Raw genomic sequence first — 26,592 nt, 5'->3', positions numbered from 1 at the left:
CAACACATGTGTATGCTTCTAAGCTGAAATCACCATTCTTTGGATACCATAGACCATAATCAAGTGTACCTTACATATATTTGAATATTATTCTCACAACATTTGCATGAGATTGCTTTGGAGAAGATTGAAATCTAGCTACCATGCACACAACTTGAACTATATCAGGTCTTGAGGCAATTAGATACAATAAACTTCCAATCATTGATCTATATAGAGTTTGATCTACACTAGGTGACTCATCATTTTTACTTAGTTTGCATCCTGTAACCATGGGGGTACTCACTGGTTTGCAATCATCCATCTAAAATATTCTCAACATGTCTTTTGCATACTTATTTTGGGAAATGAATATACCTTTATTCAGCTGTGGTATTCGTAGTCCAAGGAAGTAGGACAACTCTCCTAGCATTATCATCTCGAATTCGGATTGCATTTGATTAGCAAATTATTTGCACAAAATATCTATATTTCTAGCAAAGATAATATCATCTACATAAACAACAACTATAATCATGAGATTACCTTTAGTGTTAATATATAAGTTGTTGTCAACACATCCCTTCTTGAAACCTTGCTCATGTAAATACTTGTCCAGCCTAGAGTACCATGCTCTAGGTGCCTGCTTCAACCCATACAATGCTTTTCTTAATCTACATACAAAGTCTTCATTCTCATGCAATTGAAAACCTTCAGGATTCTCAATGTACACCTCTTCCTCCATATTGCCATTTAGAAATGCAAACTTTACATCCATTTTATACACTTTATACCCTTTGTATACTTGAAATGCTAGAAACAATCTTATAGCCTCAAGTCTTGCAACAGGGGCAAATGTCTCTTCAAAATATATGCCCTCTTCCTGTGAGTATCCTTTGCAGACCAATCTAGCTTTATTTCTTATTACTTTTCCATCTTCATTCACCTTATTTCTATACACCCACTTAGTGCCTATAACATTCTTATTAGTTGGCCTTGGTACTAAATCCCATATTTTGTTCTTCTTTATCTACTGCAACTCTTCTTCCATTTCCTTAATCCAATGAGTGCTCTTTCTAGCCTCATTATAATTCTTTGGTTCTAGTTCAGTCAAGAGGAAAAAATATACTTGTTCATTGTTTGCAACATGCTTTCTTCTTGTTTGTAAACCTCCATCCTTGTTGCCAATAATATGATCTTGAGGATGATATTTCTACACATACTTGCTGGGTGGCTTCTTTGTAGTTTCCTCCTCTTTCAAATTCTTCTCCCTCATCTTCATAACATGGCTCCTTAATCTGATTCACAACACTTTTCTTTCCTTTTAGCAAGTCCTCATCAATTTTTACATTCACACTTTCAACAACCTTCCTAAGATGTTTGTTAAATAATTTGTATGCCTTGCTATGATTTGAGTAGCCTAAGAAGATTCCATCATCACTCCTTGCATCAAAACTTCCTAATCCATTCTCATCTCTTCTGATAAAACATTTATTTCCAAAGAATTTGAAGTTCTTTCCAGAGGGCTTCTTGCCATACCCCAATTCATATGGTGTACACTTGTTGTTCACTCTCAACTGTGCCATGTTTAAGGTGTATACTGATGTGTGGACAACCTCTCTCTAGTAAACATTAGGCAGATTTGACTCATTTAGCATTGTCCTTTCCATTTCCTTGACTGTCCTGCTCTTTCTTTCAGTAACACCATTTTGTTGTGGTGTTATAGTAGTTGAATATTGTCTTTTAATCCCATGCAGCTTAGAATAGTCTTCAAACTCATTTGATGTAAACTCACCTCCTTGATCTGATCTCCAAACATTTCAGCTTGTATCCACTTTCTCTTTCAATAATTTTTTCTGAAAATCTTGAACCTCTCAAATGCTTGTGACTTGTCCTACAAGAAGGTCACCCATGTCATCCTTGAATATTCATCTATGAGCAACATGAAGTATTTTTCACCATCTAGAGCCCTTGTTCTTGTTGGTCCACATAAATCTATATGTACCAGTTCCAATGGCCTTGTGGTTGAATATTACTTTGTCTTGAAGCTCACCTTGGTTTGCTTGCCTTTCTGACACTAATCACATATAGTTATTGCTGGTTTGATGATCTTAGGTATATGTCTCACATATCCCTTTGAGCTTATTTTAACAAGATTATCAAAATTTATATGGCCTAATCTTCTGTGCCATAACCAACTTTCATCTACTTTCCCCATCATGCATTGTGATTCATAGCATTCCTTCAAGTTGTATACATTGTCATCAATCCTCTTACCTTCTACAATTAATTTTCTATTGATTTCTTTTCTGATTTCTTTTCTGATTTCACATCCATGGGAATCAGAAATAAACTTGTAGCCTTTGTCACACATCTGACTTACACTTAGTAAGTTGTGTTTTAATCCCTCAACATAGTATACATTGTGTGCTTTCAACTTACCATCAATGCTCAATGTTCCTTTTCCTTTTATCTTGATGGAGGAGTTGTCACCAAATCTAACTGAGCCACCATTCCAATCTTCAAGTTCAATGAACTTCTTCTTGTCTCTTGCCATGTGATTGGAGCACCCACTGTCGACAACCCATATGTTGTCCCTCTCTGCATGCAGTGTTGTTTGCACAATCAAACTTACCATCAATGCTCAATGTTCCTTTTCCTTTTATCTTGATGGAGGAGTTGTCACCAAATCTAACTGAGCCACCATTCCAATCTTCAAGTTCAATGAACTTCTTCTTGTCTCTTGCCATGTGATTGGAGCACCCATTATCGACAACCCATATGTTTTCCCTCTCTGCATGCAGTGTTGTCTGCACAATCAAACTTTATTCATTCTTGTCATTTTTCTTTTGTATCCACACTTGATTGGTTTCTTTTCTCATCTCTATTGTTGCACTCTGATCAAATGTGGTTTTTGGTTCCACAACCGCTGTCTTCTTATATTTTGCAACTCTTGACTTGCAATATTTTTCTATATGACCATAGTTTTGACAACAATAGCTCTTTGTGCTTATATTAAATGATGGAACAAAGGATTTGCCACTAGACTTAAATGTTTTTCTCCTACACTCATAGATCTTATGGCCAAATCCATTATAGTGGTAGCATACAACATTAATATCCCTTAGAGCAGAAAAAGGATTCTCGTTTTCATAACTAGGAGGTGGTCTATGCATAAGTATACAATCTAAAATTTTATGTCCATATGTATTACATTTATAATAGTAGCCATGAAATTGAGAAGCATATCGGTTGTTGTTGTTGAAAGTATCCCACATTGGCCTCCTTGGAGCAGCATTCCTCGACCTTGTAAACTTCTTCCTCATATCCTTAACACTTGTGAAGCCTTCATCATCCAACTTTGCCTTTCCTTTTGAATCAACATGATTGGTTTTTGTAGAAGTGACAACATTCTTCTTCTTTTGATCATCAACCTATGTCTTCATACTCTCAATAGTAGTATTTAAGTCTATCTTCTTTCTTGGAGCATTACTGACGTTGAATGTTTTCTTATGATCATTCATGTTTGAAGATATAGAATTTATGTCTCCTTTTGATGACTTAGCACTAGCAAAACATTATCCTTCCTTATATCCTACACCCATAGAATCTTTTGAATGTTTTTTCTTATTCAACATTTCATTCAATGCATTGGTGCTTCGCCCATACTTCATCCTCAACTTGAAATATTCTTTGCATTTGTCAAGCTCTTTCCTAGGATTCACAACTTCTTGTTCCATCTTTTGACACTCCTTTTCTTTAGCTTCCAGTTCTGATTTTATCACTTCACTCATCCTCTTGGCTTCTTCTAACTGATTCGTTAAGGCGCTGATATTCATTTCACACTCTTGAAGTTTCTTGCTCAACTAATTTTGCTCCTTTATGGCCGAATTCTTGTATTTTGAATACTCTTCCCTTATGTTGTCAAGTTATTCAAGAGAAAATATTAACTCACCTTCAAGATCAAGCTCAACATTAACATCCTCTTCCTCACTGTCATTTAAATTTTCAGATTGTGCTCCACTTTTCTCCCCATTAAGGACCTCTTGAGCCATAAAGAGATTAGTTTGTTTTTCACCTTCATTGTAATCTTAGCTAACTCACTTTCATCATTAGAGACATCACTACCAATAGAGTAAATAACTTTCTTCTTTTGAAAATTTCTTCTTGTAGTTTTATAAAACTTTTTATTTGTATCCTTGACTATGCCCTCATTATTATCTTCCTTCATCTTATAAGGACACTTAGGAACAAAATGTCCTATTTTACCACAGTCAAAACATTTGAAGGGAATATTTCCTCTATACTTACTCGATCCTTTCTTTAATTTCCTTACAAAGTTGGCTTCAACATCATCCAATTCTTCATCATCTACACAAATTGCAGTCTCTTTCCCTTTCTTCTTAGAGGTGAATGCAACTTCTTTCTTTGATGGTTCAACACTTATAGTTCTCATTTTATATGTAGATAATGGAGAAAGTTTTCATATCTTTAGCTTCCTCAATGGTAGAGACTTTAGTATCATACTTTGTAGTTAAAAACCTCAACACTTTCTTAACTATAGCTTCATATTTAACTTCTTCTCCAAGCCCTCTTACTATATTTACTGTCTCATCAAACCTTTGCAAATAGCTAGAAATCTTTTCTTCCTCTTTCATCTTCAGACCTTCAAACTGAGCTTGAAGATGCTGCAACTTAGCCTCCTTTACTTTCACATCTCCTTTATATATTCTCTGTAGCTTGTCCCGTATTTCTTTTGTAGATGCACAATGCATAACTTTGACAAACTTTGTGTCTGACAATCCACTAAGATAGCATGCTTGGCTTTAGCATTATGTTCATATTCCCTTTTTGCATCAAGATCCATAGGAGGAGTGGAAGGGACAGTATACCCATTTTTGAAAGACATCTAGACATCATATCCTAGGGATGACAAATAAGTTTCCATTCTTCTACTCTAGAAAGCATAGTTGGTGCCATCAAACATTGGTACTTTAGCAAAAGAGGATTCATTCCTGGCCAATGTGTTCACAAACGAGAATCTACCCAAGCTAGAGAAAGATTTTCAAGTAGGGAACCTAGGATCTGATACCAATTGAAGGAACACAAATGGACCACTGAGAGGGGGGGGGTGAATCAGTGGTAACTCAAGACTTTCACTTTCTAAAGATTAAAGCTCTAATACAATGATCAAGTAGTGATGAGAAAAGACACTAAACAAATCTGCACACACACATAAAATACAATCTCACAACACAAGATATATGAGGAAAACCCAAACCTTAGTGAGAAATTCTACTAGAGTCTATTGCTCTAATCCAACCTCACAGTGAAAAAGTCTGCTACAAAGTTTATGGGCACCAACCCAAAGGAGCACCAACCCCTGATCTAAGCACTGGCTTAGATGATTACAATAATTTGATAACAACAATACATTGAATACCTCGTTACAAAATGATATTTTGTAACACGTTGTGTTTTCCACACCTGAACTGAATCTGCTCTTTTCAGCTTATAGGCTTTGTCTTCAACTCTGGTCTCTGCAATAGAATTCTTCTCTCTTCTTCTCTCTTACTCTACTCCACATGGTGTGAAATACACACTGTGTTTCTTATGCTCTATTTTCTTGCTTCTATTTCTTTTGCAACAATGCTTTCCAATTTTTCTTCAACAACACACTCACAACACATATCAATTTCTTCATCTTAAAATTCATTTGATCACAATCCTTTTTACTCAGAATTTTCCCTCCAAAAATTTTTCCCTCCAAAGAAAAATTCAAAAATTCTTATCGAGATCTAGAGCTTAATTTGCCTTAATTTGTGCTTTCTGTTTTTCTACCTTTTGTATCACATTTTTTCTAAATTCATTCAATTAACTCAACATTCTAGAGAGATCTTTGCATGCAACACTTATTCTCGTAAATAAAACTCCTAGTTGTCATTTCGTACATGCCACATCGTCCACATCTCCTTTCATGTCATCAGGTCAAACTTGGTCAAACACCTATGTGAATCACTTCTGTGTCGATAATTTATAGAAAACACATCATGTTCTCAACATTGCAAACCATACCTATAGAATGGCAGAACTGTGCACCTTCTTCCTCTTATTTACTCTACGAGATCAATTTTCGTTAGACTTTCTTTCTATGGGCTGATGGGGTGTTGTGCAAAACACTCCATTTTGTCTACTGCACATGTATTACCATTATTGCCAAGACATCTCATGTGTCACAACAAAAAGAATCATGTCAACATAACACCAAGGGTTGACAGGAAATAAAAAAGTTATACCGAACGGAAAAGTCACATCGATACAAAGTCACATAAAAAATAAATAAAGGGTGTCAGGGAGACTTGTTGGATCTCTCACTGAAATACAAAGTTACACAGAAATCCTTGGTGATAAACATGAAGTGATTTGCAATTATTGTTACTTATTTGTGTGACCCAAGGGCATCGAGGAGACTTGCTGGACTTCTCACCGAAATACAAAGTCACACCGAAAAATGCATACAATGAGTGGCGATAAACACACTGTGTAGTCAACACAAAAAAAACTCCCATGCATTAATTCCAATGCTTGAACCAACACTTCTGCCCTTGCATCCTGAACCTGAATCAACTCTCCATCTATGCATGTTGACATCAATGACAACTCAATGCTGACAGACTTGTGGTATGATAGTTGATGTTGATCTCATAAAATAGTTATAATTCTTGACAACAAAAAAATTTAGTGTGCTTGGATGATGTATTTAGGTTGATGTATCGAAACCTCCTAGTCCAGTGTAAGGGGGGTCTTGTGAAGTTGATTGCAAAGAACTACATCCAACATTGTCATGATAATAAAACTGGGTTGGATTGCCCCTTTGGATAAGAGTACAAAAGTTTTTAATCCCTGTGTATTACTTAAGGGTGACTGTAAGTAAGATATTTTATAGAGCACGCAACCATGACAAAGAGAATATGGGTAAGGATAAGTATTTAAAGTTGAAGATAAATGTCATGTCATTAAGGGGAACTATATTTATACTCTATAAAGGGTTCTTATTTAAAGATAAGTGTTGAAGTCACCAATGTTAGTCTCAGAGTTAAAGAAAGAGGTTGGATAGAATGACCAAAGCAAATATAGTCACTGTCAGTCTTTATAGAAGGTAAGGAGGAAACATTTTCAAAGAAGATAGCAACATGATAGTAATAATAGAAGACATAGTAGTGAGCACTAATAAGACATGATAGAGTGAAGATTATCACTCTTGGAGGCATTTTTGACATGTTTGAAGACTCGCTAATGGTTATAGATATGGTCAAGAGGCAGTTTTGAGCATTTATGGCACTTTTTAGAGCAATTTGGGAGGCCTTAAATGGCCAAAATTAGTTGCATCCGACCCCTAGATAATCGAAAACAAAAGGACAACTATTCAAACATATGGAGATCATTTAAGGCGGATTATTGAGTTGGACAGTAGGTAGAGTATATCTAGGAAGAAGTTAGTGTGTTATCCAGAAGATGGAGGAAATATAAGGGTAGTTGAAGACCTTTTCCAACCATTTCCAAGTATATATAGGCACAATTTAAGGGATTACCTATAGACCAATCAAAGAGGGAAGTTATTCTCCATGTTGTAATTTGAATAATTTCCAAGGGATTTAAATGGCCAAAACCAGTTGAATCTGACCCAACCAGAGATAAAATACCTTTTCAACCATGAAGGCAAGGACATTTGGCATGTTCTCAGATTTTGCATGCTGTAAATGTACTAAGAAATGTAATTTATGAATACTCTACTACTAAGCTTTGAGTTTTTAGTTCTTTCTTTCTTTTTTTTTAGTATTTTAAGCTTTCAACTCTTTCTAGCCCAAATGTACAGACTTCTAACTCATTTTTAGTAATTTAGTGACTATTGTAGTATTGTATTTCAAACTTTTAAAGCAATATATAATCATTTTCCAGACTTTACTATTGTAAGGAGCATCTTTCTCAATAAAAGATATATATTTTTCCTTCATATGAGATTTTTCATGTTATGTGTTGTTTTTATATGTTCTATTGTGTTTATGATTGAACCTTCAAAACTTGTGTCAAGTAAACAATCATGAAAATAAAAAGCATGTTTTTATGCTGGTTGTAGATTGTGAAAAACTAATATAGGGTTGATTGGTTGTGAAAATTACTTTTTCCTTCCAAAATAGCAATATAAGATGTCTTTTTTGCAAAATTTTGAAGCAAATGGTGTACAAAACCCGAATGCCATGCAAACTAAGGCCTTTTATGAGTGACTGCGAGCTCAAGAATAACAAGTATAAGTCAACTTACATTTGGTGCATCACCACTAGTTGTAGGTTTCATTTTATGCAATTTTTCTTCCCTTTTCCCAATAGTTTAGGTGTTAGTTCCAAGAAGAACCAACTTTCTTTGGAGATTCACTTCAAGTTTTGGGCAACCCATAGGCTCAAGAGTGTTTCCATGTTTTAATAGATTGTTGAACTCTAAGTTTAGCAGGGTGCAAATCTCATTAATAATAGTTGTATCAAGTGACCTTTTAATCTACTATTTTGAGAAACATCCCTCTTTTATCTATAAAATGTCATTGAAAGTCCTATTAATTATTGTGACAACCTCTATGACTATCAAGAAACTCTAACAATGCATTGTTACCAACTAGTCATGTTTTGGTAACTATTTATTTCCTTTTGTATCAACATACTTGTAACAAATATTAAGAAAGTAAACTACTCAAGATATTCCAAAACCCCAAGATATTTGAAATAGGGATATAATTTACTACAATGTTGAAAGCCTTTTTGAAAAAAGCACAACAATGCCATGCTCATTTCATTTAATCTTTCACACCTCGATACTTTGTAAGACAATATTTTTAAAGGTTTTGACAAGAATTTTGAATAAGAAAGGCTACAAGAAGTGTTTAGAAGAGATCCCTAAACATCACGTGTGATTGCATACCTATATTTGCTATGTATTTTGATATTAAAATACATAAAAACAAATTAGACAACAAGAAAAAAAATGACAAACTTTAGTTACTATATATCTTTATACTTATTCTTACTTGAAACTGTCTCTTGCGTCATTTTTTTTTGTCACTGTTGTTTTTGTATTCCATCAAGGGTTGTCATAATAATTTTTTTCTCATCATGAAAGTTTGCATCATAGGCCTGCCACATGGACTGCCATTTCTTCATTGTATACTATAGTCTTTGTTAAAAAAATTAATAATCCTTTCTCAATACTTGAATTTTTTTGGTTATGTTGCAAATGTTCCCATCATTTTTCTTTTGCACAAAAAAGAATTTTCCTTGACACATTAATCCCCCTCTCATCTACTTTCTAGTTTTCTCACTTCTTATTTGGACTTGGCTTCATGCCTGTGGATTTTATCTTTTATAGTTTGGATGTGGATCATTTTGTGGTGCTTTATCTTGCTTTGGACTCTTCATCGTTGTAGTGTATGTGATCTTGAGTGTTTATCTTATGCTCGATTTTTTTAGGCTCATGATCATTCTAGACTAGTGATGTATTGGATTGATTCATGGTGATTTGATTTTTTGTTGTATTAAGACATGTTCTTTCTTCTTGTGCCTATTTGTGAGAACCATTGCGTGATTGATTTGGAGTACTTGACCCATTTGGGTTGTTGCCATGGCATAATCTTGACTTCTTGTGCTTTGATGATTGAGATGGAACTATTTCATGATTTGGTATTATCATATGTGAAATGTTGTTTTGAGTAATGATTAGAATGAGATAAAGAATGTTACCTAGATTAGTTAATTTAAAGTAATGATTTTATTTTATTTTATTTGGATTTGATGAGATATCATGTTGCTAATGATGTTATGATGTTGACCTCATTCGAGAAAAAAATATATGCTTAGTTTGTAGAGGAATAATATTGATGATTATATGTGAAAGGAATGATATCATATCATTCGAGTTTATGAGAATGTATACGATGTTAAAATCCCCTTCAATGATTTGAGTTAATGCGATTATACATACATACATACACACACACACACACATACATGTATGTATATAGATACATATATACATGTACATATATACATATATATGTATATGTATACATGTATACATGTGTGTGTGTGTGTGTGTATATATATATACACACACACACACACATGTATACATGTATATGTGTGTATGTATATATATAGACATATATATATGTCCACACACACACACACACACACACACACACACACATATATATATACATACACATATATACATGGATATATATTTGTATACACACACACACACATATATGTGTGTGTGTGTGTGTATACAAATACACACACACACACACACACACACACATATATATATATATATACACACACACACATGTACATATAGATATACATATATATACATATATACATATGTATTTGTATTTGTATATATATATATATATACTTGTATATATACATGTATACATATATATATACACACATGTATACATATACATATATACATATGTATACATGTATATAGATATGTCTATATATATGTATACATGTATACATGTATATATATATGTATACATATATATATGTGTGTGTGTGTGTACATATACACATGTATACATATATATGTATACACACACACACACACACACACATATATATATATGTATATGTATATATGTATGTATATATATGTATATATACATGTATACATACATACATACATACATACATACATACATACATACATATATGTGCACACACACATGTATATGTATATGTATATATGCATAGATATACATATATATATATACATATTTATATAAATATACATATACATATACATATACATATACATCTACATCTACATATATACACATCTATCTATCTATCTATCTATCTATCTATCTATATATGTATGTTTGTATGTACGTATGTACGTATATGCATGAGTAGGTACACTTGACATGTGAGTGTTTTAGTGACTAAAGGTATAGTGCATTTACTCCACCCGGCTCCATAGGTTTGAACATGCCTGCATCCCCGATGGTGGTTAGCAAGAGATAGAAAATTGGCCAATCATCCTAAGCCAAAACCCATGCCCCATGATTAGGGTGATTCCCTTGATTTTAAATTTTTTATTATTTTATTATGTTTAGCCCGAACTACTATAGTTGGTAGCTTTCAGATACCCAATTGTCATGTTGAGTCAGCCCATAATGAATGTCTATGCATAACCCATCAATTTAGATATGTCATCATCTTATCACATGCTTTAATAGTAATTCAATATTTTAATGTGGTATATGTCTTATATGCAGTGGATTGAATGAGATTTGAATGATTATTTTATGAGGGGTCTTTAGGGATTTTTTTAATAATTGGATTTTAATTTTATTTTTATTATTATTATATTCCTCCCTCAAAGTGAGTTTATATTGGAGAATTGAGCCTATTTTCTATACACTTAAGCTGTTTTTCTTCCTCTTGCACTCTCTCAAACCCTCTCCATGTTGGATCTTTGAGATGGGAAGTTTGAATCCATTTGTAAGTGAAATTAGATGTCATTTGTTGAATTGGAGTAGGAATCCAAAGGCTCCCTAGCTATCCAAAGGGTGTGCAAATTGGTTGTGTATGATGAATGATCCTTGCATTTTTCCAATTTAGGGAAAATGAGGTACTCTTCAAATCTCCCTTGTTTTCCTTATTTTTAATCTATCAAACCCCCTATCAAAGTGAATATTTAATTTTTTTTTTTTTTAAATAATTTTTTATTGGTGAATCTTTCATTTTTTAAAAGAAAAATAAAAATTTATTGACGATTTTTTTCATATCAATTTTTTTTGTAGAAAATATTGGTGACTTAGATAATAAGAGTATGCATTAATTACTATTTTAAATCCTTTCATTTAAAAAAATAGTTTTTTTATAGAAAAGTAAAGGCTTGAAGGTGGAAATCATTAATGAGTTTAAGGGGTAGGCTCTACTCTATTTAGTTTCTACCATTAACTTAAAATAATGTAATAGCCCTCTTTGTATTTTGTGAGATAAAATATATCAACAATTTGTAATACTCATGAGGCCAAAATTTTTTTTTAGACCATTGATTTTCTGTGAGGCCAATAATTCAAAAGCAAATTCAAACCCCACGAGCATTAAAATTTGTAGGTACAATTTACCTCATGGAATACAATGAAGGTCATTAGATTATATTTTAAATCAATGGTAGCAAATAAAGATTGTTGATATAACCCTAAAGTAACTAATAATTATGATATATTATTAGTGAATTACTTTAGATTTCTACAATAAATTAGAAAATGTTGGCGAATCTGATCTAATCATATATCAAATATTGTGGCGAATCTTTGAGTTAAAAAAATTAATAAAATAAATTCTTTGGCAATTTAAATACCAGTAAAATAAAAATTTGTAAAAAATGTGGCGATTCAGGTCACCTTAAAAGTTGAATTTATTAGCCAAATTTTGATCCCCAAATTTCAAAAAATAGTGAATTGGCGAATATTAGCCACTAAAATTTTTATTGGTGATGATGCATTTGATGATTGGCATGCTGATTTACGTTGAAGTTAATAATGTTTCTGGACCCATGCCCTTCCTGGTGTAATGAATTGGTATCTCTTGATATGAGCAATGGTTATGAGTTCTTGAGTACTTATGAGAATGTTGAAGTAGATTCTTTGTATCATCTTTTGTCATTGAGTCTCATTGTGGGATCAAGTGGATCCATTCTCTTGGTAGTAAGACAAATAGAGTATGCCTTGTATATAGTTGATATGGAATTGTGTAAATGAGATATTTGATGTTATTGAACATATGGATAGTGAATCATTACATTTTTTTATATTTTGATTCCTCATTCAATTAAATAGGATGAGCCTAGGACTAGGTACTAAAGTGGGTTCAAGGAGTGGATCTCAATGTGTCTACTACCCAAAGTAGATCGCTAGCAATCATAGTGTGGGGAGTTAATCAAGTAAAAAATGATAGTAAATTTGGGATGGGATAACATATTAATTAAGATAATTGGTTTCTCAAGCATTCCTTGAGTGCTAGTATGAGGCTATGAATGTCTTGAGAAGGAATGTTTGCACATGGAGAGATTTGGACTTGTCCGAAGAGACATGCCCACACATGTAGCAATTGAACTTGAATAATTGTCATTCTCATCCTCATGAGAGATTTCTTGGTTTTGTGTGGTTCATCCTTATGAGCACACATGATGACACTCCCTACACTAGTAGTCTAGTATCTAGTTCCGGATATTTGACTAGCACCCTAGATAGATTTGTTGTTGCTTTATTTTTTGGTTATCTTGTTGTGATATATGTTGTATGGAAAATATGGTGTTTCTCTTGTGGGTGCATCATTGTCCTTATTGTTGCTGAATGAGGATTCTTCCTCACTCTTTGGTGTTTTACTTATTGATGCTTGGGAAACCTCTCTCTTACTTGACTATTTCTCTTTGATGCGAGTGATGCATTATTGGCATTATCATCTTGTTGTGGCTTTATGACTCTTGTTGGGTGATATGTTTATGTTGAGAATTTGCTCCATATTTGTCTCTTGTGTAAGCCCATTTCTCTTCCCATGTATACTTATATTATTGTTTGGATTGTTTGACTATCTCCACAAGCATAGTGGCGTGGACCTAATGAGACCACATGGTTGGATGGAATTTTCAACCGCCATTGGGGATCAGAGGACTTGGTTTGTGACTACCAATGGATTATGCCTCCTTCCTCAACACTAGATTCTTCTCTTTATCTACCTCTTGTGAGATGTAATGATTTGTATATTGAGACATATATTATCATTGATAATGTATGTATTAAACACTCCAGCTAGAGATGGATGTAATAGTTGATATTGGATATTTATAGGTATTGCTTTACATGCACTGGTGTTGGGATCAGACACATAGTATGATAATATTATGTCTCTCTATTATTGATGTATCTTGATGTTATCATAGGAACATTTCAATTGGTATTTTAAAATGAACATAGATGTTTGGTTTAGTTTTGGAGGTTGATTTAGTCATCTCCTAGTGGGTCATGATTTATTGACCTAGTCTTGAATATGTTGCTAAGGTAACAATGTTAGAAAGCCCTTAGAGTTGACTTCAGTTTTCTCAGATGGAGCTCTAAGAGTGTAGACTTCCATAGGTGCATAGTTGGTTAACAATTGGATGACCATGTTTTAAGGTTCAACATTATATTTGTATATGTGTTGGTTGAAAATTTTGTAAACTACGAGGACTTAAAAAAATGTGGTTTCAATTATAGCAACATGAGATTTAATTCCTCCTATTATTTGGAGGGGAGGCTCCCCCTTTAATTTTCTACTCTATTCTATTGAAACAAGATACAACCTTTAATTTCTATTCTAAGCCTGGGTGGTGCATCATCCTATCTTCTTTTTTCAAGATAGATGTTATTCGTTTCCTATTACTTCAGGAAGAATTGACAACATAGAGCAACGATAATTCTTAAAATCTTGATGTTACAAATTAACTTTTAAAAGAAAGAATGAGTAAAATAATGGATAAGGAAAGAAACAAAGTTTCTATGAAGAGCTGAAAGTCCTCTGTTGCTTTTTTGGGATGGGAAAGAGTGCTTAAGATCAAAGTCTTAAAGTCATTGCTCTCCCATCAACCTTTCTTCTGGTAATTTCTTTTGTAACCCAATGTGTTAACCAATAAACCAAATAAAGCACAAAGTCTTTTAAACTGATTTTTGATTACGCTAATGATAATAATTTTCTGAAAGTAATGATAAGAGCACAAAGTCTTCAGATCATAATTCTCTTTTCAAGATAACATAATAAAGCACAAAGTCCTTAAAGCATAACCTTAATGTATTTCAGCTAAACTTAACTAAAAAGTATCAATATGAAGCAAAAAGTCTTCAAACTGATATAAAGTTCATTGATTCCTATTTTGTCCAACAATAGCCAAAATATGACACAAAGTTCACAAGTTAACAATTGCCTCTACACTTTAACAATATTCTCAACTCGCCTTTACTTGAATACAACAAGAATTTATAATGAAAATGACATAAGAACACTCTCACCATAAACCACAAATGAATTCAACACAAAGTTTGGATGCCAAAAGCTTTCTTCTTGTTTCATCAAGTTGCAAAATCACAAAAATGAACACAAAGTTTCACTTCTTAGCTCTTCACTTCAACATCGTTTTGGCATAAGATTAAAGATAATAGATACTTATTACAAAGATCAACCTCATATTTATAGAAGAGAGATGCAATATGAAACTAGGAAATAACTATGACTAATTCAAATAAGATTCCTCATTGACTTTGGACTCATGCATTGCCTAAGTGCAAAAACTAAATACTAAATTGACACTGAAGGTGTCAATGTCTTATTCAAAAATGCATCTACTATGAAAATTACTAAGTGTCATCAAACACTCCATTCTGATCCTACTTCATGAATTCCTCAAACTTTTGCAAAACTACTTTCATATGTTCCTAGTCAGGTCCTTTAGTGTGATGTGATATCCTTGACTCGAGTGATATAATATTCGAGGCTTATGTAGCATTTCTTGTGCTTCTTCAAAAGTGAAGCTATATCTGTTGTCCTCATTTTTTTGTTTTAAAAAATGAAGGACCATAACTTAATTTTTTTGTCAAAAAATAAAATTTTTACTCTATGGCATGTTTCTCAAGGCAAAATTTCACCTAATCCTTAGACTGGCTTAATCCTCAATCCATCTTCTAACCATGTTTCAAATTTTGTCGCATTCTGGGTTCGTTTGCTATGTCTTTCCTTGAATTTCGGGTTTTTTTTCCCTGACTGTAGGTGGGAAATTTTCCTTGAATTGCAAGTTTTAATGATTTCTTTTGTTTTGGTCTTTGTAGGGAAATTTTGGCTAATTACAAGTGAACTTTATTGAAAAAAGAACTTGTAACTTACCTTTTATTTCCCCCTTGATGTCTTTTGGCTTTTTAAGTTATGATAGGGATTTTTTGGATAAGTTACAAGTTAATTTTAAATTACATGTTTATAAATAACTTGTAATTCTTTTCTAAAACCCCTATTTCAATGTCTTTTGCTTGTAATAGGGATTTTAAACCCCTATTACATATGTGCAATTTATTAAAACTTGTTGAAGGGATTTTATTTTCCCTTTACAAGTAATTTGTAACTTGCACATCTCTCTCCAAAATCCGATTTTGCCCATAAATGAAATAAAGTGACATTTTAAACTTGCTATTTTGCCCAAAAAACCCGATTTTCTCCATAAAGTGCAAATTGAGGAATTTAAAACTTGTAATTGCATTTCCAAAACCCTATTTTTCCTTGTGAAGAGAAAAGTGAGATTTTAAACATGTAATATAAACTCCAAAACCTGATTTTCACTATTACATGCAAAATCAAACTTGTTCTTTCTTCTCAACAACCCGACCAGCCAAGGAAAATGTTTTTGTTGGAAATTTGAAGCATTTTTTGTGAGAATTTGTTGGGAGATGCAAGGCGTTTGGGATTCTTCCCTATTTTCATGCAATTGCAAACATTTTTCACGCCATTTGGGGTTTTTTGTTTGCTGATTTTATGCTAAAATGCCTACCACGTGGTTCTTTTAATCCACATTTTTGGGGATCTAAACTCCATGAAGTTTCAATCTCCTAAGGCATTTTTGCCTTCTATACCTAGGCGTTGAAATTGGAAGGAGATTTGACCCCTTCTTGGGCCATTTTATTTGCATTTGGTGCCATGTTTTTCAGCTTATGGCATTTTAGTAAAAATGTGGCTAGGGTTTCAAATTGCAGTTAATATCTATTTAAGAGCTATTCTTCCTTCTTTCAAATATTGATCATCTTTTGAAGAGACATTTTCAGATTGAAACAAGGTATGATTTCTTTTCTTTTCTTGTTTCATTTTCTTGTTTTCTTGTTTTCTTATTTTTCCTTTCTAGTTATAGATTTGTATATATGTTGATTTTGCCCCAAAAATCGGTTTTGTGAGAGATATTTTCCCCTTTGAAAAGCAATTTTTGAATTGCATTGTTCTTCCTTATTTTCCCTCTTTACTTGTATTCAGGATTTTAAATCCCGATTACAAGTTGGATGAAAATCATTTTTCTTCCCTTACGGTTAAAAATATTTAACCATCTTTTGTTGAAATTCCAAGTTGCAAAGATAAAAAATACCCATCCTTCCAAAATCGGGTTTTTAGAACAGGATTGCAAATGTCATTCCCAAAATCCTTCCATTTTTATCCATCCATATCACCTATATCCGTACTTTCCATTCATGTCATTTCCCACAAGTCTAATTCTCATTTTCCACTCATTTCTCCATTTTCCATTTTACAAGTATACTTGTATTCGGGTTTTAAAAATCCGATTGCATGTGCATTCTTCCCAAACTTGTATACTTGTAAAATTTTCCCCAAAATCCAAAATTGGTCAAAGTCAATATTCCTAGCATTTCCCATTTATTTCCCATCTTTCTCTCACAAAAATGTGAAATGCAAGGGTTGGAGTTCTTCCCATTTGAAGGAGGAAAAATGATGGTTACAGTTGGTTATGATGTTGCTTTAACACTTTTAAGTCTTCATCGTAGTATACCAGGTTGTCCTTCAATGTTAGATTTGCCATCATCTCCAATTCCAAGAAAGATGAAGTATAAAAGATACAGAGATAGGGTATGTGGACATGTCATAATTTGTGAAGAGGGTAGAGGATCCGCAGGATAGCAATATGCAACGGCTGTTGGACAACCATATCCATCACGTATCTTCTTTTCCAGTGGCTGCCCTAGAACCTGAATTTGTTATCGCTTGTGCCCATCACTTTGACAACGAGACAAGAACCATTAAAAATGATGATGGTGAAGCAACAATCCGCCTTGATGCGGACACAATTGAAAAAGTCTTCTGAATACCATCGACACTTGTTTATATGGAAATCTTTGAAGATAGTATAGCTGAGTACTATGTTAACAGGGAAAAGGACTGCAAACGTCATATTAACAGATGGATTCATGAGCCACGAGCTTCCTTCTCAAGAAGGGCTAAGTTGTACCACTGTGACTTCAAATGGGAGATTGGAGACATCATAACTCTCCTTAGCATGATGATGGGTCTTGAACATTCTAATGTTTTTGAGCCCTAGATGTACCAGTTTGTCATGTTCATAAGGCAATCCCATCATATATCATGGTGAGAAGTCATCAGTGATACCTTGTGTGAGAAACTTGTAGTAGTCCCTTCCACCATGACTTTCTATATGAATTCATACTTAGTGTATTTGGCAACGTCATTCAGACATTTCCTTGGTCTTTCTACCAAGGGTGACCGCTCGCTTATATCGGTATGGGAATACTATGATCAACTACCTTTGAGACCCAGTAGATTGCATTTTAGAAGAGTTCGAGATGCATTCTTCAGTTACTTTATGTGCCAGTTTGACAAAACTCTAAAGATCAAAAGGGTGCCAGATGAGGCATGGGAAAGAGTGAATGAATATGGGTGCTTTTTTCTTCAATTCCCGACCTTTACCTATATGAGAGTCGGATGCTATAGTGGGAAACCATACATGCTTCCTAGATACCCAACTGATAAGATCATACTTATGGAGTTGGGAAGACAGATCATGGCTATGCATGCTCATCAGTCTGTCAGACATAAGGTTGGAATGGGGATTTCTACACTAAACCCATTGAAAATTGGCCAGTATTCTCTTGTCACATCCATCAAAGCGAAGGCTATGGAGACTGAGATGCAGGAAATTAAACTCAAAAGGTTTAAGTCCAGAGCTGATTTTGATTACCAAGGTATGAAGGAAAAGATCAATAAGTCCTTCATGCACATGCATCGTATTGAGGATATCTGGGTAGATCTCCATACAAAAGTGGAAATTCTGAAGATAGATTACTGCAGGCTTATTGTTGAGCAGGTTATTGATTTGAACTTGGTGGATATTCCAAAAGGGATGATTGATGATGGGCATGTACTTGATCCTGAATATATTTCATGAAGGGTTGAGGAAGCTCCACTTCCTTTAATCCAATGGTCATAGAAAGAATGCATGTCCATTCTTGAAATATTTTAGCCTATCTTAGCTAACACCAATACTTGGCTCAAAGGTAATGGTGTTAGAATCATCAAAATCAATGTTGGAAAAGAAGATGATTCTATGGGGCCTCTTGTACGTAAGTCTGAGATTCAAATTGACAATAAGGAAGGTGCATCATCTTCTGGCACCAAGATCAAATTGTGAATTAGTTGGGTAGTAGTGCTTCCTCCTGAGGAGGTGATAGTTCATGGAAAGTAAAAGTCATGGTTTCATGTTCAGGTGATCAATCTTGATAATCCAGAAGAAGGACAACAATCTGATGATGTTCGTAAGTCTCCTGCTTTGGAATCACCTCATAAGATTCCTTCCCCAATTTCTATTGAGACACCCCTTTCTCCTCCTGACATAATGGTGGAAGCGTCTCCTCAAAATTCCGTTCCTATTTCAGCATACAAGCCACCTCTTGATCATCAATAAGAGAGTGTGCTGGAAATCCCCAAGGATACTTTTGTATGTATCCACTTGTCAGAGATTGATACCTCCACTTCTAGTTTTGAAGAATTTATGAGGCAATATTCATGCCCATTGTTTACTGAACAAACCATGGTCACCATCCAAATAGATACTCCTCCCAGGGTGACCACGACTATTCAAACAGATTCTGCTTCTCCTTTACTTGTAGCTGCTACTGAAGGAGAGTTGATGGCTTTACGTCCATGGCTTAGTTCTTTTACTCCAAAGAGGAAGAAGCGAGAAATATCGCTTGATGCCTTTTATTATCAACAACTTAAACAATCTAGACTTAAGGTTGCTAAAAAGGCTAAGACTATCTCAAGAGTAACTGTTGATAGCAACAAGATGAAAGTGGCTGAAATTGTTGAGCCTCTAGTAGATAAGCCACTTGAAGAGATGTTAGCTGCTGATTACAAAGTCACAAGGGTAGAATTGGGCAAGCAAACACATGAAGTGGTTAAACATGATGCCTAGTATTTCGTAGCCTCACTGGTGCAATGATACAATGAACTTCTAGCTAGGAAAGATAAGCTAGAAGAGGACAACTGACAAATTGTTGCAACTGTTCATAAAATCACAAAACCAACTGGTGAAGTGAGTAATCCTACAAGTTCTTCCAAGGCATGAGAATCAATCCATGGAGTTGAGAGAGATACTCAAAAGGTACAAGCACTGGAATCTTGGGTTGATCAGCTTCATAATCTATCTGCACAAGTCTTGAAGGAGGTTTTCCAAATGATGGCCAAGTTGAAAACCATTGAAGAACAATTGAACCAAGTTTCTGATACTTGCAAACAGAACTTGGAAATTGGTAGAAGGCAACTTGACTATTTGGCTTAAAATTCCTCAGCAAAAGTTAAGCATTCTTCTAGAACATCAGGTAATTCCTTCAAGAGTTGTATACTTGGAATATCAAGAGCTCTTGGAGAACAAATCCCTTGTTCTTAAGTCACTTATTCAAGACATTGATGATTCTATGAGGCTGCAAATGGAAGTTTTCCAAGATATGGTCTGTCTTTGTCAGAAAGCTTCTTGTACCATCATGGGTCATGATGGAGAATTGTTGATAGAAGAAAAGGTTCTTTCTGATCTATAGTTGAAGATCCATCAAGAGTGGAAAACCGAACCATTTTAAGCAGCATCCATTCAATCCTTTGTGACTTATCAAGGTTACTTGCAAGAAATTCAGTCTTCCTTTGAGAGAAATAATTCCACAATCCTTCGTTGCAGCAATGTTGTCGTGAAAACCATGATCGTGGCCAAGAACACACATGAACCAGATCCTGATGAACTACGAATGATCATCCAGAAGTTTGAAGGATTCATGTCTTCACATACTGCAACTTAAGAGTTTTTCAACGCTTAGTTGTATTTTTCCAAATTTGTAATCTTTTAGTTGTAGTTTTTCTTTTGACAAGTTACATGTAAAAGCCTTTTTGTAAATTGCAAGATAAGTCATTACTTGCACTTTTGTAATTACATGTAAGGCAACTATAGTTTGAGTTCAGTTAGGACTGTAGTTGGAATAAGTCATAGTTAGTTATTGAATTAGTCTTGGTGGTTGAGAGAATCTCTCAAGTTAGTTAGGATCCTCCCACATTTTTCTCAAGGCTCCTCTTCTATAAATACTTGAGGGGTCTATTGTAATTTTTATCTTTTTGAAAGCAAGCAAAAACTTTGCCAAATTTGCAGCAAAGAAGTCTTTGATCTTTTATGTGTAAATTGAAGAATTGAAAGGAATAGAAGAAAATTGCTCAAGCTTTGAGTCTTTGTGCTACATTCTTGAGTTTGTGTTCCATATTTCCTTTCTTGCAATTGTTTCTTTGAGAACTTAATCGAATCCGATTTGTAGTCTTTGAGCTGCAAGTATTGAAGATTAATTTAGTTTAAGTGGAAGTTCTATTGGGAAAAAGCTGTAAGACTTTGTTTTTACACTTGTTCGTAACATAATTTAGAAGTAGATTTTGTGAGAAATAGTTGTGATGTCTTTGAGCTTATGCTACTTCCCATTGTTTATGTAAAAATGATGAGATATTTTAGTCTTTGTGTTGTTATAATTTGTTCTTAATCAAATTAGTATAGAAAAGGGTAGATAGGACTTCACATAATCAAGTCTTTGAGCTTGATATTGCTGTCTCGTCCTGAAGGAAGTGACAAAAGTCTTTGAGCTTTTAGGAAACTTTATTTCCTTTCTCTCATTTCATTTCAAAAGTTGTTACTGCTGTTTTATATCAAAATCACTATCACTTTTCTATGAAGAGAAAAGGATATTGTCTTTCTTGAAAGAAGAAGAAAGATTTCCGTCCCATCCTATTTTCTTTTCAAAGTTGTAGTTAGATAGGGGAAGCCTTCCCTTAGTTAGGAGAGTTTTACTCACATGCTATGGTTGAAACCACAATTTTGTATATTTCCCCAAGTTTACAAAAATTACAACCAACAATATCATCCAGATTAACTTGGATATCCACCAGCTTATCAATAGAGGATAGTGAGAAAACTTGTTTGTCGACCTCTTCACCAATCACAAGACAAAAGTGTTTGATGCTAATGTATTCATGAAGAGGCTTTTGATTCTCATCAAGAAAAGTGCAAGGAAGAGCTAATATTTTCTCAATGATATCCTTCCCTTTATCATTACATTCCTTTTGAGCTTTCCTCAAATCCTTGAGAAGAATTTCTAGGGTATTCATTTGATGTTCCAGAATTTCCCTTTTCTCAATGTACATGCCTCTTGATGGGGTCACACCATTGTCAACCAAAACACTGGAAATATTATAACTTCAACTAAGAGTCAAAGTCCTTTTGATGTGCTAATTCAGTTGAAAATAAATTCAAAGTATTTTCAATCTCAACATTTACCTCTTCCAGACTGCTTACCAAGGTAATCGTTGAACTCAAGAGTTGAGTTTCTTGACTCAAAAATACATCCATCCATTCTCCTACTGTCCTCCCACAAGAACTTATCTATTTATCTTGTCTCACAACTTGTTCATCTACTGAAGAAATGGCTGGCTCAATTACCTCTAATGACTTGGTAATTTTAATCAAAACTTCAGTTAATTGGTCAACCTGTTTCTTCGGTTTGTCCTTTTTTGCCCTCTCCTCATTGAACATGGACACAAGATGTCGGAAAGAAGATTAAACATCCTCAATTGTACCCTGTTATGTTTGTTTTCCTAAGTCATAATTCTTGATAACATAATTAGAGGGTTGAATTCTATCAAGATCTATTTCACGAGGGGGAATATACATCTCCACATATTTATTCTTTGAATCATCTTCTCTCATAGTAGATAGAGTTTTGGCCTTCTTCTTACGTTTGGGATTAATAGGTACCAATTGATTGAAGTCAAAATCATCTAGAGAAACAACTTTCTTTTTTCTCTTGGTAGTGTTAGACACTAACCAAGGTGGTAATGACGAATCTCCATCAATTCTGACAATCAAAACTTGTGTAGCCAACTCCTGGGACTGAACACTAGTAGTAACAATAGGTGGATTTGAAACAACAAGAACCTTAGGAGGAACTTGGGTTTCTATCATGAAAATATAAAATTCTTCTAACATAGAAGAAGTGACCTTAGACAAATTAGGGAGGAAAATAGTATCTGTTAGGATAATTGGTGAACAACTGAGAGGGGGGGGGGTGAATTAGTTGTTAACAAGTTATAAATTTTAATCCACAATACAAATTTAAACAAATCAAGTACTGGTACAGACAAATGCTAGTAGGAATAGATACTCGTAAACAATACAACTTAACAATTAACCAGATAATCAATGCAAAGCAAGCATACCACATAACAACATGATTTGTACATGGAAAACCCAGTAAGGGAAAAAACATGGTGGGAATCTTACCCACAATCAGATGATACTTCTGTAGAAAGTATGTGTTACAATGAGGGGCCTCCACTTGCAGGAAGGCACACTGCCTAGAGCGCACTGCTCATTAAAAAAGAGTCTCACTGACTACAGAGAGGCTAAAACCTTCTCAAGATAAATGGACAACAATCCAATAGAGTGAATTACTGGAAATAACATCTATTATGCCTGATTACAGTCCTGGTTAAGCTCAATGCCGGAGGACTAAATCCTCTTTTGAAACCAATTTGATCACCAATGATCAATCAACTCCTCTGCCTGATGATATTAAAATATTCACACATTACATTCCTTGATCATGACCTTTCCAATAACCATGATACTTTACAAAGAGTTTCTACTTCTTATTTATACAAACCCTAAGGCCTAAACCAATTAGGTCGACCACCTAAAGATATTACAATAATATCATTACATAATTCCTTATTACAATGATATGCCATGTCGGCTTAAGATCAAAACAATATTAACAAATCCATAAGACATCTCGAATCATCCAGGTAACATGTAGAGTACACGCTAGCAAGATACCGGTCCATAACCTAGATAGGTGCCAGACCTATTCTGGGTCCACCACGCCAAAGCAATGTATTCAAGCAATTAAAACATGATCAACAAACATCTTCAGTATCCTGAAATCCTCAAAGAAGCTACACCAACACCAATTGTGCATCTTGTCATGATTCCTCAATAAAAGCTTTGCTGGTAAAGCCATAAAACAATGCTGGTAAGGGTTTACTAGTGTGTATGATAACATCCAATTATCAATCCAATACCAACTGACCAAAACATTCTTATGGATCATATAACACATAAAATCCAATATACTTTACTGATCCAAACATGTCGGAAGTGTCCAATAGATAATCTCTTCTACCAGTAACACTAGATCTTATACCCGTAACCTATCTGCTGGTAACCATCTATATCAATTAGTGTAACTCTATCTGCTGGTAACAACTAGTGTTGACATCAATGACAAAACATCAATGTCACACAATAATCAATTCACCCATAATGCCAACAATCTCCCCCTTTGGCATTGATGGCAACACTAGATGTGAAAAACATCTAAGTACCAAGAAATTCCAAACAAGTCTACCCCTATGGAAGGCAACCAAATAGCTCTCCCTAGTGAATGATATCTCTGTAAGGCTCTGAAGAAATCTCTCTCCCCAATGTATACAACTTTTCTTTTATTTTCACATCAATATCTCTCCCCCTTTGACATCAATGCCAGAAACCTGACAAAAATATCAAAGCAATGATATAAACCTCTGAATCTCAAAGCTGACTACTCCCCTTGAGTAGTAGATCCATTCATCAGTGCCAAAATGGATAATGTTCTTGATAATGCATACCGGACTGATGACAAACTTCATCAATCAAGTCTCTGCCGAAGGGGCATAAAATGCTAACCTGTCTCTCAATTATTCAAATATGTCTGCAATTTGTTCTTTAGTGTTCACATAAACCAATTTGACTTCCTTTGCTTCTACCATGTCCTTCAGAAAGTTATACTTTATTGAAATATGCTTAGTCTTAGAGTGAAATACCAGGTTCTTGGACATGTCAATAGCTGCAGAGTTATCACAGTAGATAACTATCAGTTCACTACAATTTACCCTGATATCCTTCAACATTTTCTTCATCCACAAAAATTGAGTGTAATTAGTTGCTACTGCAACATACTTAGCTTCTGCAGTAGATAAATAAATGCATGATTGTTTTTTGCTTATCCATGAAACCAGTTTCTGTCCAAGAAAGAAATCTCCACCAGAAGTGCTTTTCCTTTCATCAGTATCACCTTCCCAATTTGAGTCAGTATATGCAAATAAAGGGAAATCATCATTTCTGGAATACCATAAGCCATATTCTGTTGTTCCTTGCAACTATTGGAATATCCTTTTTACTGCACATTCATGATTTTTTTTAGGATTACTTTGATATATTGAAACAATAATTACTACATTCATAATATCAGGTCTAGTCTGAGTTAGATATAACAAAACACCAATCATAGATTTATACCTTATTGGATTTATCGGTGAAGAAGTATCATTGATAGATAATTTCTCACTTGTAGCCATATGAGTACTTACCGGTTTGGAATTCTCCATACCAAACTTTTTCAACAATTCCCTCAGATACTTAGTTTGATAGATAAAAATGCCTTTGTCAGTTTGAGTAATCTGCAAACCTAAGAAAATTTTCATCTCACCAATCATGGACATTTCAAATTCATTCTTCATGTTAGTGAATTCCATGCACAATTTATCTTCTCCTCCAAAAATGATATCATCAACAAAGACTTCAATAATCTGAATATCATTATCAGTGATCTTATAATATATATTACTATCAACACTATCTTTAGTAAAACCAAGCTTCAAAAGATATTTATCCAACCTTGCATACCAAGCTCTAAGAGCCTGTTTCAAACCATATAAAGCTTTCTTCAATCTGCAAACCATGTCTTTGTCATCTATCAGTGTAATCCATTAGGTTTCTCAATGTAAACTTCTTCCTCAAGATCACCATTCAAAAATGCACATTTGACATCCATTTGATAAACCTTATAGTTCTTATAAGCCGCATAGGCAAGAAATAGTCTAACAACTTCAATTCTAGCTACAGGTGCAAATGTCTCACCATAATCAATTCCTTCCATTTGAAAATATCCTTTACAAACCAATCTAGCCTTGTTCCTTATAACTTGACCATCCTCATTCAATTTATTTCTAAAAACCCATTTAGTTCCAATAACATTCTTATTTTTAGGCCAAGAAACTAAAGACCAAGTTTCATTCTTCTCTATTTGATTTAATTCATCTTCCATAGCCTTTATCCAATGTTTATCCTTACAAGCTTCAATAATAGTTGCCAGTTCAACTTGGGAAATAAGACATACCTCTTCATTTGCCAGTTTTCTTCTTGTCATTACTCCCTTGTTCCTATCTCCAATAATTTAATCTTCAAAATGATTTAATCTTACATACCTTGGAGTCTTTTGAACTTTAGGTTCACCACTCTGTTTATCAATCACAATTGAATTTTCTAATTGTGCCAGTGTAACTCTTTCAACTTCCTATATCGATTGAGGCATTGCAAGTTTAGTTATGATCATTT

Source organism: Cryptomeria japonica, chromosome 10, assembly GCF_030272615.1.
Source record: "Cryptomeria japonica chromosome 10, Sugi_1.0, whole genome shotgun sequence".
NCBI classification, from domain to species: Eukaryota; Viridiplantae; Streptophyta; class Pinopsida; order Cupressales; family Cupressaceae; genus Cryptomeria; species Cryptomeria japonica.
Note: the sequence above shows the minus strand (reverse complement) of the source record.